Consider the following 19,430-nt stretch of genomic DNA (forward strand, 5'->3'; position numbering starts at 1 on the left):
ATTTTCTTTGATTATTCATGAGATGTATTCTGCTATTCAACGTTAGAATTTCTAAAACATACAGTCATTCCTGTGAGCTATTTAGACTTACAGTAACAGCTGAGTTAATTTGGACCTGATTTTTCCTTAACACAACATAGATTGGGTGGTGAAGTGTTTCTTCTGTTCATAAACTGCAAATTAACTCATTGTTATGTAAGAATTCAACATAATATTGCACTTAAAAGAGACTGGAGGTTTTAAAACACTCTAAAATATAAGTCCTTATTTTTCTTAAAGCTTCATAATTTATAAAGCCGTCAGCCTGGTTGCTTTCAATACCAATTATCATGATACTAGATTTAGTCTCTTACTTACCAACTGTAAAGTCAAACTCAAATTTATTGACATTGCTTTATGGGCTGTTATAGCAATAATAATAAAGTTTAGTCATAGATATATGAAAATATATACATATATATTTTGTTTTCCAACTATTTTAAAATTGAATTCATTTGTCTGTGTCTATACATGCAAATAAATTTGGAAACAAACAATGGATTTTGATTTCTTAAAAAAAAAGTATAAGTATTGTGACCCAGGTTTTTTAGAAACATTTGTGAATGGATATTATATATGACTATCCTCCAATTCTTTAAGGTTGGATTTATATTGACTTATCCTCTTTGTTCCCATTTATGGACAAAAAGTACATCATTATTTATTGATGCATAATAATTGTTTGCACTCCACAATTGGCATTAATTGAATCTTAATATACAATATATAATGTTGTATAGCTTTTTACCACTCACTTAGTATTTTCATATAAATTATCTGTTTCCGGATAAATTATCGGGAAACGGACTTTGGCCCAGTGGTTAGGGCGTCCGTCTACCATATGGGAGGTCCGCGGTTCAAACCCTGGGCCTCCTTGACCCGTGTGGAGCTGGCCATGCGCAGTGCTGATGCGCGCAAGGAGTGCCGTGCCACGCAAGGGTGTCCCCGCGTGGGGGAGCCCCACGCGCAAGGAGTGCACCCGGCTTCTGAAAGACACAGAAGCGGACAAAGAAACAAGACGCAGCAAAAAGACACCAAGAACAGACAACCAGGGGAGGGGGGAAAATTAAATAAATAAATAAATCTTTTAAAAAAAAAATTATCTGTTCATTCATCAAATTATTTTAAACAAGTAATTGCTAAATCTATTATATAGCAGTTGCTGGGCGGAGCGGCCGACCGTGCGCTTTCCCGGGGCCATGAGGGGGCCGGGGCGCCGTGGGGGCGGCGCGGCGGGCCGCGCGAGTGCGCGGGGGCGGCCATTGTGAGCTGCGGTGCCGGGCGGCTGGCGGCTGGCGCTGGGGGTGCGGCGAGTGCTTGTGAAAGTGAACACAACAAAAATATGGATATGGGAAACCAACATCCTTCCATCAGTAGGCTTCAGGAAATCCAAAAGGAAGTAAAAAGTATAGAACAGCAAGTAATTGGCTTCAGTGGCGTGTCTGATGACAAGAATTACAAGAAACTGGAGAGGATTCTAACACAACAGCTTTTCGAAATAGACTCTGTAGACACTGAAGGGAAAGGAGACATCCAGCAAGCCAGAAAGAGGGCTGCACGGGAAACGGAAGGTCTTCTCAAAGAGTTGGAGCAGAATGCAAAACACCCGCAATGAGTGGAAATACAGAACATTTTTAAGGAAGCCCAGTCCCTCGTGAAAGAGAAGATAGTGCCTTTCTATAGCGGAGGCAACTCTGTGACTGATGAATTCGAGGAAGGCATCCAGGATGTCATTCTCAGGCTGACACATGTGAAAACTGGAGGCAAGGTCTCCCTGCGGAAAGCGAGGTATCACACTCTAACCAAAATCTGTGTGGTGCAGGAGATCATTGAAGACTGCCTGAAGAGGCAGCCTTCCCTGCCGCTTTCCGAAGATGCCCACCCTTCAGTCTCCAAAATTAACTCTGTGATGTGTGACGTGAACAAGGCGAGAGGCACTCTGATCGCACTTCTCATGGGAGTGAACAACGACAACGAGACTTGCAGGCACTTGTCGTGTGTGCTCTCAGGCCTGATGGCTGATCTCGATGCTTTAGATGTGTGCGGGCGTACAGAAATCAGGAATTATCGAAGGGAGGTGGTAGAAGATATCAACAAATTATTGAAGTATTTGGATTTAGAGGAGGAAGCAGACACTACGTATGCGTTTGACCTGGGACAGAATCATTCCATTTTAAAAATTGAAAAGGTCCTCAAGAGAATGAGAGAAATAAAAAATGAACTTCTTCAGGCACAGAATCCTTCTGAATTGTACCTGAGCTGCAAAACAGAGCTGCAGGGTCTGATTGGACAGTTGGATGAGGTCAGTCTCGAGAAGAACCCCTGCATCCGGGAAGCCAGGAGAAGAGCGGTGATTGAGGTGCAGACCCTCATAACTTACATCGACCTGAAGGAAGCCCTGGGCAAGAGACAGGCGTTGGTCTGCGAGGAGCACCCGTCCCATAAGGCAGTCTGGAGTGTCCTCGGGAACTTGTCAGAGATCCAAGAGGAGGTTCTCTCGTTTGGGGGAAATTGGACTTGAACTACATCCGGCTGGAAGAGCTGCTCACCAAGCAGCTGCTGGCCCTGGACGCCGTGGACCCGCAGGGGGAGGAGAAGTGCAAGGCTGCCAGGAAGCAGGCGGTGAAGCTGGCCCAGAACATTCTCAGCTATCTCGACCTGAAATCCGACGAGTGGGAGTACTGAAATGCCCCAGGCCTCACGCCTGCCATCCCTTGTTCTGCACTTTGTACATACTTCTATGTATTTATAGAGAGCTTTCAGTTCACTGAGCCTAAATATGATTTATACATACCTATTTTAACCTCGGTATTTATGATTTAAGCAAATTATATTCAGTATCTTTGCTGCTTTTGATGTTGTGAAAACAATATTACAGCACATTACTTTTTCCATCTGGGTCCTTATCTGTATGTGGTATGGTTTTGTTTGTTGATTGGTTTTGGTTTTGGCATGTTTTTCTCCTATTATCAAAATACGAAATAGAGGCAGCTTTTGTAATTAATTTTTAAATGGCTTTGTCCAAGCATTTAAATGCAGATATTTCACAATCTCAAAAAATAGATATAACCTTACACAATACTAGAAAAATTATGAGAAAAGGGGACATTTTTCAATAGCTAGGAGTAAGGTCCAAGCACAAAGCCACAAAATGAAGTATATTAATATGCTGAGTAAAGCAGAAAGATCTGCTTCATTTAGAAATCCTGATTTGGGCATACCAAGTTTAATAGGGTGGAGGGTTTTTGTTTGTTTATGTGTTCATTGGATGATTTTGACTTAAGTTCTGTTCTTTTGTAAATATGTTTCATTTGAAAAAGTGTCTGTTTCGTTCCCACCCCCTCCCCCCCATACTCTGCATTTAGAGGGGGGCTATCTTATTTTTGTTTATGATATAAAATTATGAAAAGTAATAGTAAAAAAAATGAGAATTTATTGAAAGGATAAAACACCAGCTATTAAATACCTTGAAGTTGTTTTTGTTTGTAAACCAAGTTTTCCTTTGTAATCAGTCCGGATTGGAACATTTAAATGAAGTTCTAAAGCAAAGGAAGCCTGTGGTTAGATAGGGAAAGCAAAACTAGTGCCCATGGCCAAGTGTACTGGACAAGCCTGTTAAACGAGCCCAGTGCTCTTTTACAGCATGTTAGAGCAGAAACTGAGTTACCTGCAGAACCAGATCCTCACAGCTTGTCAGAGGAAGGAGCTGTCCACAGAGGGCAGCTTAAACGTCCACTCTGGAACCGAGTAGCAAAGCTGCTTGCTCCAGGTCCCTGCCCAACTCCGTAGGTCTCATTTCGGTGTGTGGAAGTTTCTTCATTGCCTAAAAAGCCATTGAAATGTATTGGTGCATGTAATGTTTTTCTTCTGCTAAAGGGTTTATATGTTTCTGGAAATACTTTCTGAGGATCCAGTTTTATGGTTGCCTATGGATGCAAATGGAAGAATCACCCAGAGTTCTCAAGTGCCTTCATAACAGCTTGGTCCCAGTATTCTGATTTAACAGGCACCTTCCACAGAATATCCTGTCTTGTTGAGAGTTCCCCTCAGAGCTTTGAATTAATCTGGTAACTGTGTGGGGAAGTTGTCATTTTAAACATCTAAAACATGATGGATAAAGGAACAGTCCCGAGACCTAAACAGATCCTCTTTGCCTCTCAGTATTGCCCGATAATTAAAAGCCCTCATCTTCCCTACTAGAAATGTTCTAGAATCATTGGAGCGATAGACCAAGGGGAAGTCGGGGGCATGGGGCAGAGCACTTCCACCTGCCGGTCCTAAGTGCTTGCCTTCTGGCCACAGTAGTCGTAGGATTGCTTTTATGAATCTGCTTGTACTATCCTGAAGAGCTTTTAAATTAGAGCACCTTTAATCAAGGCTATTCATTATTATACCATCATACCATTTAGTTTTTAATTTAGCTCTTGCAAGTTAAGTATTAACATTTCCCATAACAGTATCTGTTCTTTGAAAGCAGACTTTTCACCTGTAGTTCTTTTTAAAGTGTGTTTTTTTTTTAACATATAGAGACGCCGGATATTACTAAGCTTCCAGCCCTGTGTGTGAGTATAGGATGCTGAACTCGTCCACGGTCATTTTGAAGTTTTCACTGGGTTATTTTGGTAGCCTAACCTACTGAGTTGACCTTGAGTGACTGCTGAGGCATGACTTTTTTCCTGTTTTCGATCTGTCTGCGTTGCTTGTACCTGATCAGCCTTCTCACAGTGAGCCCTGGAGCCAGCTCCGGCTGTTCTCGGGGCTCCTGGATGCTGTTTGTGTGAACGCGGGCTGCTGCATGTCATTTTGAACTGAGCTTGTCACCTTGTATTGTGTTTTATGATCTTAACATGAAAAGACTCTGTAATGGATGGAAAACCTACTCCCCATCCCCCCCAAAAAAAGTATGGCCTTGGGTCTGCATTAAACAGTATACTCCATGCTCACACAAGAAACGGCTGGGAACGTCTGCTTCCTTTACCCTTCCGTCAGCATCGACCTCAGATGATTCTGTCAACCCATCCCGAAGTAGTTATTAAAATAAATGTAATGACTGTGTCTGCTAAGTAAAAAAAAAAAAAAATATATATATAGCAGTTGCTGTATCAGCTTATTATCAGTCCTAGTGTAGTGACAAGTAAGAAAACCATTATTCCTGAATTTCTTAGACTGAGACTGAAAATTTGACTGACTTACAAAATAACTTGTAGATTCAAGATATAGAGTCCTAGTCCATTATACTTTCCAATATAGCATGGTATAATTTAGTTTTGTTGCTCTTAAAAACCATGCTTCTTTGTGGCAGAAAACATTCATTTTAAATGCATTGATTTTATTAGAACTTATAATTGATTGTGAGGTATGCCATTGGATTTTACAGAGTAAAAATAGGGCAGTTTATAACTCTGATAATCCATAATTTAAATATAATCAGGAAGATATTATGCACTTGAACCCAGAAAAGAGTTTAGTTATGTGATTTGAGTAAAGCTTATTCAATTTTTTATATACTAACATTTATTTAAAAATGTAAATGCATAGACACTTGTTTTAGAAACTAAAAGGTTGCACATGCACATAGAGGGTCTTATAAACATTTCTGGGTATTGTTCTTTTGACTATTTCTTCCATAAATCTAATACTTGTTCAACTTCAATTAAATGTAAAAATACTAAAATTTTAGTAAATCAAATCCATTTGTATGTGTTGGAATATGTCTAAAAGCCAATATATTTAGATTTAAGAAACTATTTCATGAAAGCAAGGTTAATTTGACATTAGGAAATAATGTACTTTATTCTAATTATGAGTAAATCCACAATGTGATATCAATGCAAACTCACACTAATAGTCACAATTAAAAACCTGACAATATCAAGTGTGAGAGAGGATGCGGAATGTTTTAGTTTCCTAAGCTACACCACTAAATATCATGAAATGGGTTTGGGTTGGCTTAAATAATGGGAACTTATTCACTTAGGGTTTTGAGGCTAAAAACATTCCAAATCAAAGCACTGCTTTCTCCCTGAAGACTGTGGCATTCTGGGACTGGCTGTTGGCAATCCTTGGCTCCTCTGTCACATGGCAAAACATATGATGGTGTCTCCTGGTCTCTCCCTTCTATTCCAAGTTCCATCACTGTCAGACTCTTGTTTCCTGTGGCTTTTTCTCTCTGTGTCAGAACTTCATTCTGCTTATTAAGGACTCCAGTAATAGGATTAAGGCCAATCCTGTTTGAGATGGGTCACAGTTTAACTGAAATAGTTTCATCAGAAGGTCTTACTTACAATGAGCTCACAACCACAGTAATGGATCAGATTTAAGACAGGTTTTTCTGGACTACATACAGATTCAAACCACCACACTACAACCTTTGGACTCCCAAAAAGCATGTCCTTTCAATCTGCAATATATATTCATTCCATCACAACATCCCAAAAGCCTTATGTCACTCCAGAAACAGTGCCAAGACAAAGTCTCATCAAAGTTATGGGTACTATGGTCTGTTCTGGGACATAATATCTTTCTGTATGTGGACCTGTGAAACCTAGAGAACAAGTTATCTACTTCCAATATTTAATGGAGGGCCAGGCAATAGGATTAACATCTTTGTTCACACAGGGAGAAATTGGTAGGACAAGTGGGATCATGGGTCTTAATTTCAAAAGCCAGCTACACTCCACTAGATTTCAAGGTCTGAGAGTCATCTGTGGAATGATGTTTTGTGCTCTGGGCCTGACAGAATGAGAGCCGCATAACTTCCAACACTTGCCCAGCAGCCATGCTCTTTCTAAACACTGGAGTGGAACTCCAGCCTCTTCAAGCATCAAGATGGTGGCCAGGGTTTTTGCCATCCCCACAGAAAAAGTTCCACTCTCCGAGAGCGTTGGAGTGGTGGCCAGGCTCTTCCTGAATAGAGTGGAAGATCTGTTCTCTTCAAACCCTGAGGCAGACTCACCCTTTCCACACCCATGGGTAGGTCCACTCTCTTGGTCAAGAAGATGCCTTTGGTCCAGCACTCAGCTTCCATGATTCTACCCTTAAAGTGATTATTCCTTGAATTTGTCCCTTCTCTGTCTCTTTTAGTCCATGCTGGCAGTGGTTCAGCTCATATAAAACATCTTGTCAGAATTTCATGTAGTTCATAGAGGTCCATACCATCAGACAAAAAGGACTTTCTACATATTTTTCCTGGATAATTGTACTTTCAATCATCACTTGCATGGAAATTGTGGGCTGGTTCCATGTTCAGTTAAACCCTCAGAAGGACACTATGTTCTGGAGACTCACTTTCCAGTAGCAAAGAATTTTCCAAACTATCATTTTCCAGTTTCTTTATGTACAGGAATTCAGTTCTCAGTTTATCCCTTCCTTCTTGCATTTTAGAGGACTTAAAGAAAAAAAAAAACACTTTCCATTTTAAGTCTGGAAATCTCTTCAGTTAAATCCTCATGTTCACCATTTTCCACTTCTGTATTCCTTCTGATATCAGAACACAATTCCCCCAATTTCTCTGCCATTTTAAAACAAGGAATACCTTTGCTTGCTTCCAGTAACACATTTCTTTCTAAGGCCTTGGTGGAAGAATTTTTTTCATCCATATTTCTACCAGCAGTCTCTTCAAAGCAATTTAGGTCTTTTCAGCACCTCATAATTCTTCCAGCTTCTACCTATTACCCAATTCCAAAATCACTTCCACTTTTTCTTTGGTATTTGTAATAATAACATCCTGCTCTCCTGGTCAAAAGTTTGTTTTAGTTTCCTACAGTGCTCAAATATCATCAAATAGCTTGTCTTCAGGAGTGGGAATTTATTATCTTTGGATTTTCAGGCTAAAAGAAGTCCAAATCAAGTCTTTATCAAGGTCATACTTTCTCCCCAAAGATTATATATTCTGGGCTGGCTGCTAGGAATCCTTGGCTCCTTTGTCACATGTCAAAACAGGTGCTGATGTCTCCCGTTCTGCCTCTTCTCTTCTGACTTTCATTAATGTACAGTCTCTTACCTTCCTTGTTTTCTTCTCTGTCTGAATTTCATTCCACTTATAAAGGTCTCTAGTAATAAGGCTAAGACAAATCCTTCTTGAAGTGTGTCACACCTTAACTAAGGAAATCTTATCAAAATGTCCTATTTACAATGAGTTCACAGGAATTCATAAGGAATAAATAAGATTTAAGACTATGATTTCTGAGCTATATACAACTTCAAACCACCACATTGAGTGATGGTTTTTTTATACATTTGTACAAAGACTTTGGGAAATCCTTGGGCAGTATTCCTTAAATCTGAACCAGTACTATTATCTATATACCCAGAAGAGATATGTACATCTGTACCAAAAAAAAGATATGAAAAAATGTATAAAACAGCATAATTCTTAATAATAAATGTGAGAGCTTGAAATCCTTTTATGAATCCCCAAAGAGAACTAATCAATTCCTATAGGTATGAAACACTTTTGACTGGCCTACATCATGAGGTATGACTTAGTTTAAGTTTCTGCTTTCTTGCTGGGTTTGATATAAACAGAGACTCAGAGAAAGGCATACCCAGAACCAGAAAAAGGAAGGTGCCATTTTTGACCCTGCAATGTAAGGAAATGGACTCCAGTTCCACCCACAGCTGAACTCCAACGCGAGAAACCCCCAAGAGGCTCAAGCTGCTGAAGTCCAAGGAGAGAGGAGCCATATGCCTGATAGCCCACAGCTGAACTTGGCAAGAAAGCAGAGCAGCTGAGACTGAGAGAGGAGGCCCAGAAAGAAACAAGTCCTATATCTGGTTGCCCTCATCTGAGCTCTGGGAGATGGTAGACTATGGAGGAGAGGACTGAGACTTTGACAGAGATCAGTGGTCATCTCGATTTACCATGTGACACCAGCAGCTGACTTGGTGAGAAAACATCTCAGCTGATGCCTTAATTTGGACATTTCATAGCCTCAGAAGAGTAAGCTTTTACCCCAAATAAATCCTTATTTAAAAAAACACAATATATTTCTGGTACTTTGTATTGTTAGTCCTTTGGCAAACTAAAAGAGTCACTAAGCAGAAACTTTAAATGCAAAAATACTGTTTGTGCTTAAATACATAAATTTTTTATTTACCTGTTTTCAGTTGAATAGCCCTCTATTATGATGTCTCTAATTCACTAGTGAACTCATCAACTGATTTCTTAATTTCACATACTTTACTTTTCCACTTCTATTATTTCAATTATAATTTTTCAATAGACTTCAATTCTCTGGTGAAAATCCCTTTGTTTCCTTTATTTAACCATTTTATCTCATTTTACTGAATATATAATTACAAATATCTCAAATATTTGGTCAAATAACTTCTATATTTGAACACCTAAAGTTGGTTTTCATTCACATGACTATTTTTCTGCCTTTTATGGATTATTTGTGGCTACATGTTGGGTATTGTAAATGAAAATATGGAGAGAATCTACATATTTCTTTTCAGAAAAGATATTAGGTGAAAGATAAGTTGTCCCTTTAATTATGTAGATTTATCCCAGTCCTTAATGGATTCCCTGATTTAAAAGACTAAGATAATGGGATTTGGGACTTTGAAATGAGCCTGTAATAGGATGAGAATTTTCAGGGCCTTGGAATATGATATATATTTCATTTGGGAGAATATAAATGGCTGGGACTAAAGCATGAAATTCGTTAAGCAGAATTCTAAGATGTTCTCAAGATTTACTTTATATAACCTGCATAATCTTAGGGATTATGACTATAATTGATTTTACTGCCAATTATTAGGTTATATTCAGCACAATTTACCTTAACATGGGAGATTATCTAAATGAGTCTGGTCTAATCACATGAGCCCTTTAAAAGCAGAGAGATTTTTTTTTTTCAGGTGGTTGCAGAAAAGAAAGAGATTTAAAGCATGAGAAAAATTAGACACACCATTGCTGGCTTGAATACAGAGTAGCTCAATCAAGGAACTTGGTTTCTACCTTCTGATAATGTGGGACCTCAGTCTTATAAATGCAAGGAACTGAATTCTGTCAATAAAAATGTGCTTACAGACAAGTCCTTAGCCTGGAAAACACCATGACTTTAGCCTTTTAATATGTTGAGCAGAGAAACCAACAACACCATTCCAGACTTCTGACCTACAGAACTTGTAGTTAATGAACTGGTATGTTTAAATGTACTAAATGAGTGGTCATTTTTATGAAACAAAATAAAAGTACAACAAAGGATGTAACATTTTTAAAATGAATCAATAAAGTGAAAATTGATTACTTAAATCCAATCAGCAATTGAGCAGGAAAGTGACTGGTCTACAATTTTTCAATGCCCTTCCAGAATATATTCCTGCAAGGATTCTTAGTTTGCCACAGGGTTGTCAATGCAAAGTACCAGAAATGGGTTGGCTTTTATGAGAATTTTATTTAGTATGAAAGCTTACCATTCTGAGGCCATGAAATGTCCAAATGAAGGCATCAGCAGAGATGTTTTCTCACCAAAGCCAGCTACTGGTGATGCTGGTGTCCTGCTACGTGGTGAAGCAAGATAGTGTCTGATCTCTGTGGAGGTCCCTCCTTTCTCCTCCAAAATGCACTGTTTCCTGGAACTCAGCTGTGGACAACCAGGAATATGTCTTAGGGCTTTTCTTTTTCCGGGCCTCCTCTTTCAGTGTCGGCTTCTCTGCTTTCTTCCAGAGTTCATCTGTGGGTTATCAGGCATATAACTCCTCTCTTCAGCCTTGAGCTGCTCTATGTACCCAGCATCCTTGGGACTTCATGTTCAGGCTTTGGTTGCTTGAGATCCTCAAGTCCTCTCTGACATGGATCAAAAATGGCAGACTTCCCTTTTCCTATGTTTCCCTTCTATGTCTCCATTTACATAAGATGCGGTAAGTGGGTAGAGACTCAACTGAGTCATGCCTCATTGCTGTAGTTCAATCAAAAGGGTCTAGTTCAAAAAAGTAATCTTTTTATTTTTTGGGATTCATAAAAGCACTTCAAACTGTCACAGATTCCAAATAATAATTTTCAGTGTTTCCCATGACTGCTCCCTTGGCAATTCCAAGATTCTAATCCTTTTCTTCTCAGTAGCATTAAATTTGTCACAAATTCCCAACTGCATGGATAATGAGCCTCCTGCCCTTTGCAGGTTCAGAATTTAGCAAATGTCTTGGTCAAAACTGTGTTCTTAGTTCCTTACCATTCCTTTAATGTCAGAATCTTCAGACTATTGCCTTGGACCCAGAAATACACAATGCCCTAAAAGAAAAAGGAGGTGAGGAATATTCATTTCATAAGGTTTGTCTTTCTTTTCAATCTATCCCTTCAAGTCTTCTTTGCTTCAGAAGTTTTCCCATTGCATTTCTCTAAAAGGATTTTTGTATTTTTATCTGTTTTTCATAATCGTTTTTAGCAGAAGCATTCATTTTCTATCACAAATTACTACATCATAAATTGACATATATTTTATTTAAAATGTATTAATTTATAAATAAATAATAGCATGGCTTTTATGTTAAAGGATAGATAACATTTGAAAGATAGTATGGATATTATAAATGAAAAACAAATTATATCTGAAGGGATATAATGTAGTTAATACTTGATAGTAGCACTTTTTCAAAGTTTCCAGCTACCAGTCTGCCCTATAAAATTTGGACTTGTAAATCCACATGGTCATATGAGTCAATTCTTATAATATATATCTTATTATTCAAATATAAATACCCACATATGTCTTCTGTTGACTCTTTTTCTGGAGAACTCTAACTAAATTATAGTGTTCAGTTTTTTGTTCAAACATGGCCAAAATGTTGCAGTGCAGGTATTTTGTAGATGTGATTCATATTCACAAACAGTTGACTTTAAGTAAAAGTGATAACCCTGGATAATGTGAGTGGTCCTCATTCAGCTGAGGGACCTAAGGCAAGAACTGTGGTTTCCAAAAGAAGAAATTCTGTCTCAAGACAAATCCCTCTACTCCTGTCTGAGTTTCCAACTTAGTGGACTCCTCCACGGATTTTGGACTCAAGATTTCAGCGTCAACTCTTACCATAATTTTCGACCTACCAGTTTCCCATATGAAAGTTGGACTTGCCAGTTTCCACAATCACATGAGCCAATTCTTTAAAGTAAATGTAAAAAATACATATGCATATGTGAATATACATACATATTCACATACAAATACATATACATATGCACACACGCATTATGTTGGGTTCAGTTTCTTTGGAAAAAAGATACTGACACATATGATATCCTCATGTCCAAGAAAATCTCTATATATTAAATAGAATTAATAATCCTTTGTGGGAGATGATCCAAGATGACAAAAAAGTAAGGAGATCTAAGTGTTCCTTATCCTCCAGGGCAGCTTGCAAACAATCAGGAGCTGTCTAACACACCTCTTTGGGGGGCTCCAGAGACCAGAAGATGTATATCATCCAGGGAAGAGCACAAAGAGTAGACTGAAAATATGCAGTGAAAATTCATGAATAGATGCCTCCACATTGCAGAGGCTGGTGCCCATTCACACCAGCATGGTGGTTCACCATGGGGACTACTCCTTGGGTGGAACTGGAAGCTCTGCATCCCCAAAGCAGGGAATAGGACAATGCTGGATGCATGGCTATTGATAGGAAATTTTGGCTGCCAAAGTTAGAAAGAAGCTGTAAGTCTCCATTTTAACTATGTCCTCAACAGGAGTAGAAGCAGGGTTCACTGGAAAACATACAGACTTTGATTACAACACTGCCCCAGCTGGGAAGGGGGAGGGCTGAAATTTGGCAGTTAACTTGGGGAAATGTGGATATTTTGTACACGCCCAGAACAGAAAGGTGTCTCCAGCCACTGCTCTGACCATACCCCTGGCACAAGAAGAAGGTGGGTGGAATTTGATGTGTTTCTAGGGGCAATGAGGTCAGTTTCCATCAGCCCAGACCAGAAGACTGCTAGTTTCATCTACTCTAGCCCCATCCATGGCAGGAGATTGAGCTGAAATTTGAGCAGTTTCTTTGAGAAACAGTTACAGTTTAAAACCCAACCAGTACAGAAAAGCATCTCCAGTCACTGCTCTGAACCCACTGTGGCAAGAATGGAAAGTGAGCAAAGTTTGATCAGTTTCTAGGAGCAAAAAGTTCAGTTTCAGCCATCCCAGACCAGAAGACAGCTGGTGGTCCCATCTCCATCCAATCATAGCTGGACTAGGAATGAGCTGAAGTTTGAGCCGTTTCTTGGAGAAACACAGAGTTTAAACCTGCCAAGTACAGAAAGGCATTTACAGCTACTTCTCTGGTTCCAAACCCAGGAGGAAAGGAAGATGGGAGGAATTTGAACTGTTTCTTGGGAAAATGTGGACAGATTAAATCCACCCAGTCCGAAAAATATAGGGAGCCTCTGTTTTAACACTGCCTCTGCAGAGGAGGGGTAGATTTAGAGACAAAATGCCTTCTTGGAGTGGTGGGGAACAGCTTGTTGAAGGGCAACTGTCCCCAAGTATAGCAGTGAAGTGAAGTGAAGTGAAGGTTGTGAAGGTTGATTAGAACACAGATCACCAGGAATGGAATCTGTGAAACATTTTCATCCAGATGTGCCTAGCAGCCTCAGTCCCAACTATGCCCTAGACAGGACCTAATGCAGCTGAGAAGTAAAGGTGCAACACAACCTGAAAGCAGCAAGGAAAAGCTGTTTAAAGAGCATGACCTGCCAGATATGTCAGGAAAGTGCAGATTCAGGGAGTCAAAAAGAAGTTTGACAAATTTTGGGGCCACCCACCCTGGACACATAGGGCATGATCAATATCCATTTTGTGGGTCCCACAACTTGTTGTGGAAGGGAAAACATATCTGGGAAAAAAGGTGTGTCCAGGGGTTCCCTACTACCATAATTAGCCCTCCAGGGAATAGCAGCTAGAGAAATTGAAAGGAATAATAAAAATATAGAGCAGTAAATAAAAAACAAACAGAACAGATTAACATTCCTGGAGGAAGAACAGGGGAGGAGAAGCTTTCTCCTGTGGATGAAATCAATGCACAAATAATGCAATCTCAATAATTGTACCAAATACTATAGACAAGAATCAGATCAGGAGCCTTGGCAGGGAAATAATTAATAAGAAAACCCTAGGCTAAAGAGAAAACCAGAGCCTAGAGTAAAGACTTCAAGAAAACAAGATGCCCCCACTTGACACAGATGTGCAATGGACACAACCAATCCAATGTCCACAGAGAAAATGTGGCATTGGTGTGGGAAGGATGGCCATGGTGGCTGCTGGGTGTGGGGAATGGGAGGAAGAGATGAGATGGGGAGGCGTTTTGGGGACGTGGAGTTGTCCTGGGTGGTGCTTCACGGACAATTATGGGACATTGTGGATCCCCCTAGGGCCCACTGGATGGAGCGTGGGAGAGTGTGGGCTATGATGTGGACCGTTGACTACGGCGTGCAGTGATGCTCAGAGATGTGCTTGCCAGGTAGAGTGGATGTGTCGTGATGGTGGGAGAGAGTGTTGCTGTGGGGGGAGTGGGGGGTGGGGGCGGTGGGGTTGAATGGGACCTCATATTTTTTTAATGTAATATTAAAAAAAAAATAAAATAAAATAAATTAAAAAAAAGAAAGAAAAAAAAAAAGAAAACAAGATGCCATGACACCAGGGAAAAACAAATTACAAGTCCTAGTATGAAAGAGGAAGATATGGCCCAGTTGAAAAAAGAAAATAAACCCCTAGATGAGATATAGGAATTAAGAGAACTAATTATAGATATTCAAACAAAATTCCTTAATAAATTCAATGAGATAGCTAAAGAAATTATGGATATTAAGATGACAATGGTGGGAAGTAGATGTGGCTCAAGTGATAAGGCCTCCACCCACCATATGGGAGGACCCAGATTCAATCCCTGGGACCTCCTGGTGAAAAGAAGAGAAAGCATGCATGAGCAGTGGACTGAGTGCCCATGCAAGTGCCCTCATGGTGAGTCAAGTGCCCACATGAGTGCCCATGTGGTGAGCCAATGCCCACACAGTGAGCCGTTACCATGCAAATGAGTCATGCAGCAAAAGGATGACACAACAAAAGAGAGATGAAGGGGAGAGTCAAAGTGAAGTGTAGCAGAGACCAGGAACTGAGATGGCGCAACTGACAGGGAACCTCTCTCCACATCAGAGGTACCCAGGATCGAATCCCTCTGAATCCTAAAGGAGAAAGATGAGAAGACATCACACAGCGAATGGACACAGACAGCAAAAATAGCAGGGTGGGGGCAGGGTAGGTGAAAATCATTAAAATAAAAATGACAACGGTGAGTACAAAGAGAAATTTGAAAGTATCACAAGAAAAAAAATAACTCTAATGGGAATGAAAGGCATGTAAATGAAATTAACAAATACATTGAGGCATAGAACAGCAGATTTAAAGAAGTAGAAGGATAAATAAGCTGGAAGACAGGGCTTCTGCAATCAAATAGACAGTTGAATGGGAAAAAATTGAAAAGGGTCTCAGGGTACTGAAGGACAGGACAAGATGCTCAAACATATGTCACAGAAGAAAAGAAGGGAAACAGAACTGAAAGTATATTTAAGGAAGTAATGGTTGAAAAAAAAAATCTATGTCCAAGAGGCATAATGTACTCCAAAATGAATAAATCTAAATAGACCTACTCTGAGACTCATATTAATAAAATTGTCAACTGCCAAAGATAAAAAATAATTCTGAAAGCAGCAAGAGAAAAGTGATTCATCAGATACAAGGTATCACCAATAAGAATAAGTACTAATTTCTCATCAGAAACTATTAAGGTGCAAAGCTGGGTATGATATATTTAATTCAAAGAAAAATTAAAACTGCCAGCTCAGAATTCTATACCTGGTAACACTGACCTTTAAGAATTAGGGAGAATTTAAGATACTCACAGATAAACAGAAAATGAAAGAGTTGGCTAGTAAGAGACCTGTCCCATGAGAAATAATAACAGTTCTGCAGACTGAAAGTACAAGACAGGAAAGAGAGCCATAGACAAGAGACTAGAAATGAAGATTATCAGTGAAAGTAACTAAAAGTGTAAGAAGAATTATATAAATAAGATATGATATACAAAAGTCAAGACAAATATCAGATAAAAGAGACTTTAAAAGCAAAGCTGTTAGGGAGTACATGTAGCTCAGTGATTGAGTACCTGCTTCCCCTCTACAAGGTCCTGAATTCAATCTCCAGTATCTCCAAATAAAACAAAGTTGTTATAAGAAACAAAAGAAAGACACACACACATATATATGTATACACACACACACACACATACATATATATATATATGTATATATGGAGCAACCTAGAAGGAAGAATTAACAATCATAAATATTTATGCATCTAACCAGAGTGCCCCAAAGTACATGAGGCAAACTCTGGCAAAACTGAAGACAGAAATAGTTGTCCCTAAATCAATAGTTGGAGAATTCAACACACGACTTACATCAATAGATAGAACACCTAGAAGGAAGATCAGTAAGGAAATAGAGAACTTAAGCAATTTGATAAATGAATTAGACCTAGTAGGCATGTATAAAACAATGCACCCCAAAACAGGAGGATACACATTTTTCTCAAGTGCACATGGATCACTGTCCAGAATAGACCATATGTTGGGTCACAAAACAGGCTATTTTTATGGTGTTAGAAAGTGCCCCCTGAACATCCTGGGCTTTTTTCTCAGGAAGGTCAAGGCTTGCAGACTTCAAATGGGCAACTAGAAAATAAATGAAAATGGGAAATATTATCACTATCAAACTTGGAAATGTGCAGCTGTGGTGGTTTGATGCTAGATGGTCCCAGAAAAACATGTGCTTAGAGCTAATCCATTCCTGGAGGTGTGAACCTATTGCAGATAGACATTTTGATTAGATTATCTCAGCAAGACATGAATCAGGCTGGGCCCTAATCCTCTTACCGAAGTACTTTATAGATTGAATGAATACAGAGAAAGAAGGCACAGGTGCAGAGAGAAACCCACAGAAGCTGTGAGAGGAAGACACGAAACCAGGAAACTTAAAGCATTGAGACCTGGAAGAGAAGTGAGACACCAGCACATATCTTCCCATTGACATCAGATTCCAAGATTGCTGGCATCTGGTCTTTGGGGAGAGAACATCACCTGATGCCTTAATTTGGACATTTTCACTGTCTCTGTCTCAGAACTGTAAGCTTTTAAGCTAATAAATCCTCATTGTTAAAGCTAACGAATTTCTGGTATGTTGCTTTTTCCAGTGAAACTAAAACAGCAGCTCTTTCCAATACTGAGTAAATTGCAGAAAACCAAGAGTATGGTCAGTTGTTCACATATATATTTAATTCTCTTCAATACTCTTGCTGGATTTAAAAGGACCAGAAAAAGAAAATGGACCAGATTAAATCCTAATGTGACCTTGATTCTACATATAGAGAATCTGTTTGTCTCTAATAAGAGATTGTCATTGTGAATGAGTGAATGAGTGAATTTTCTACACAGGGTCAAGGAAAAAAAAGACCACAGTCTTTTGAGAGCAGCCATGGGCCTATTGCAAGATTTGCCCAAATTGAGGTGAAGTCCCATTCTCAGGCTAAAATAAACATGATGTTCGAAGTAGATTATTTCTAGTTTTTATAAACAGATAAATCCATGCTTTTTTAAAAAAATGAGCCCATGTTGAGCTACTTTGTTCTTTGTTATAAATACTTGTGCAATAGTCCATTACTAAACCCCAGTTAAGTAGCTATTTTTAAAATTATTCATTTCCACAATAAACTCTAGAGAATATTTGTTAGAAATAGTCGATACCCACAGGGAAAGAAACCATATGAACTTCATAATTGTGGTACTATGGCAAATAATTTGTTATTTATGTGTTGGAGAAATATTAACTTTATGTGCTTCAAAAATTTGTAAAATAATGAAATTAAAGTTGATGAATTTTTATATGAATATTTGAATTTTATCTAATCTAATTATCTTGATATGATAACTGAGAAAGAAGATATTTAAACATAACACATATAAAAATACTTATATATAATATATAACATATATAATATATAATATATTAACAATGCATATAAACATAAAATACAAGGCATATAGAACATAAAGTTGATAATGTATTTTCATGAGATGACATATATATGTGATGCTCATTGAATTAATTCAAAATGATTAATTCATTGTCAATCAGAACTTAAAAGGAAGAATAGACAATCTAACAAGTTAATTCCTTACATTGAATATTTATCTCTTTCATGCATTTATTATGTGACCGTTTCTCACATCAGTCTCCATCACACATCATTTTGAGATTATGTCTGTCTATCTAACTATCTATCGATCGATTGATCAATCGATCTAAACTATAGGAGCAAGTATTTTTTAACATCTGCTCTCTTCAGTATCCTTTACTAACAGAACAGTACTTGTTATGTGGTTAGGGATTGTACCATTTGATATTGCTTATGAATTCAAAAAATAGATATTGGATTATTTTTGTAAATTGGCCTGTCTCTCCAGGCATATTAGATTATATTGGATTCAGAGGTTTCACTTTTATTTCATTAAATAATGATTAAGGCTTTGATTGGGCCACATCAGTAGGACATTGCATCCCCACCTCCTTGGTGGGTGGGGATTCACACAAAAACAACAAAGCACAGGACTTAATTGGAGTTTTGAGCTGGAGACCAGGAAGTAAACACACAGCAGAAGAATAAAGAGGAATAAAGACTGCTCCTTAGACACAGCAGAGGCCCTGGGAAGACAGATGAGTATTTGCCTAACAGTTTTCAGCTGCAAAGACCAGAGCCCTGAGCAGCTGAACCCAGACAGAAAAGAGCCCCAGGAAGAAAGGAACCCAGGACAGATATTTCAATTTTACTTGTTTAAATAATGATTGAGGCTTTGATTCTGCCAAGTCAGCAGTATGTTGAGTTCCCACCCCTTTGGTGGATGGAGACTCACAAAGAAACTGCAATGCAGAGTAGGGAGTTTGGAGCTTTCATCCTGGAACCTGAAAGTAAACACATAGAGAAGCAGATACATGAGGAAGGAGAGAGGCTCAGTTGGACAAAGCAGAGGCCCTGGGAAGAGAGATGAGCCATTTGCCTGATAGTCTATAGAAGGCCTTGTGGAGAGAGCATAGGAGCTGAGCCCAGAGAGAAACAAGCCCCAGGATGAGAGGAACCCAGGAAGCCTGAACCCTGGCAGATTTCAGCAATCATCTTGCTCCAACACGTGACAATAGATTTTGGTTAGGGAACTAACTTACACTTTATGGCCTGGTAACTATAAGCTTCTACCCCAAATAAATACCCTTTATAAAAGTCAACAGATTTCTGGTAATTTGCATCAGCAGCCCTTTGACTGACTAATGCAGGGATGAATGCATATTAATTGAA

General features: G+C 38.9%; 1 pseudogene; it reads left to right on the plus strand.

Annotated features, from left to right (window-relative positions):
- Positions 1-1,319: 1,319 nt before the first annotated feature.
- LOC101414611 (BAG family molecular chaperone regulator 5-like) lies at positions 1,320-5,094 on the plus strand (annotated as a pseudogene).
- The last annotated feature ends 14,336 nt before the right edge of the window (positions 5,095-19,430 follow it).

The sequence above is a fragment of the Dasypus novemcinctus genome, chromosome 4 (assembly GCF_030445035.2).
Source record: "Dasypus novemcinctus isolate mDasNov1 chromosome 4, mDasNov1.1.hap2, whole genome shotgun sequence".
NCBI classification, from domain to species: Eukaryota; Metazoa; Chordata; class Mammalia; order Cingulata; family Dasypodidae; genus Dasypus; species Dasypus novemcinctus.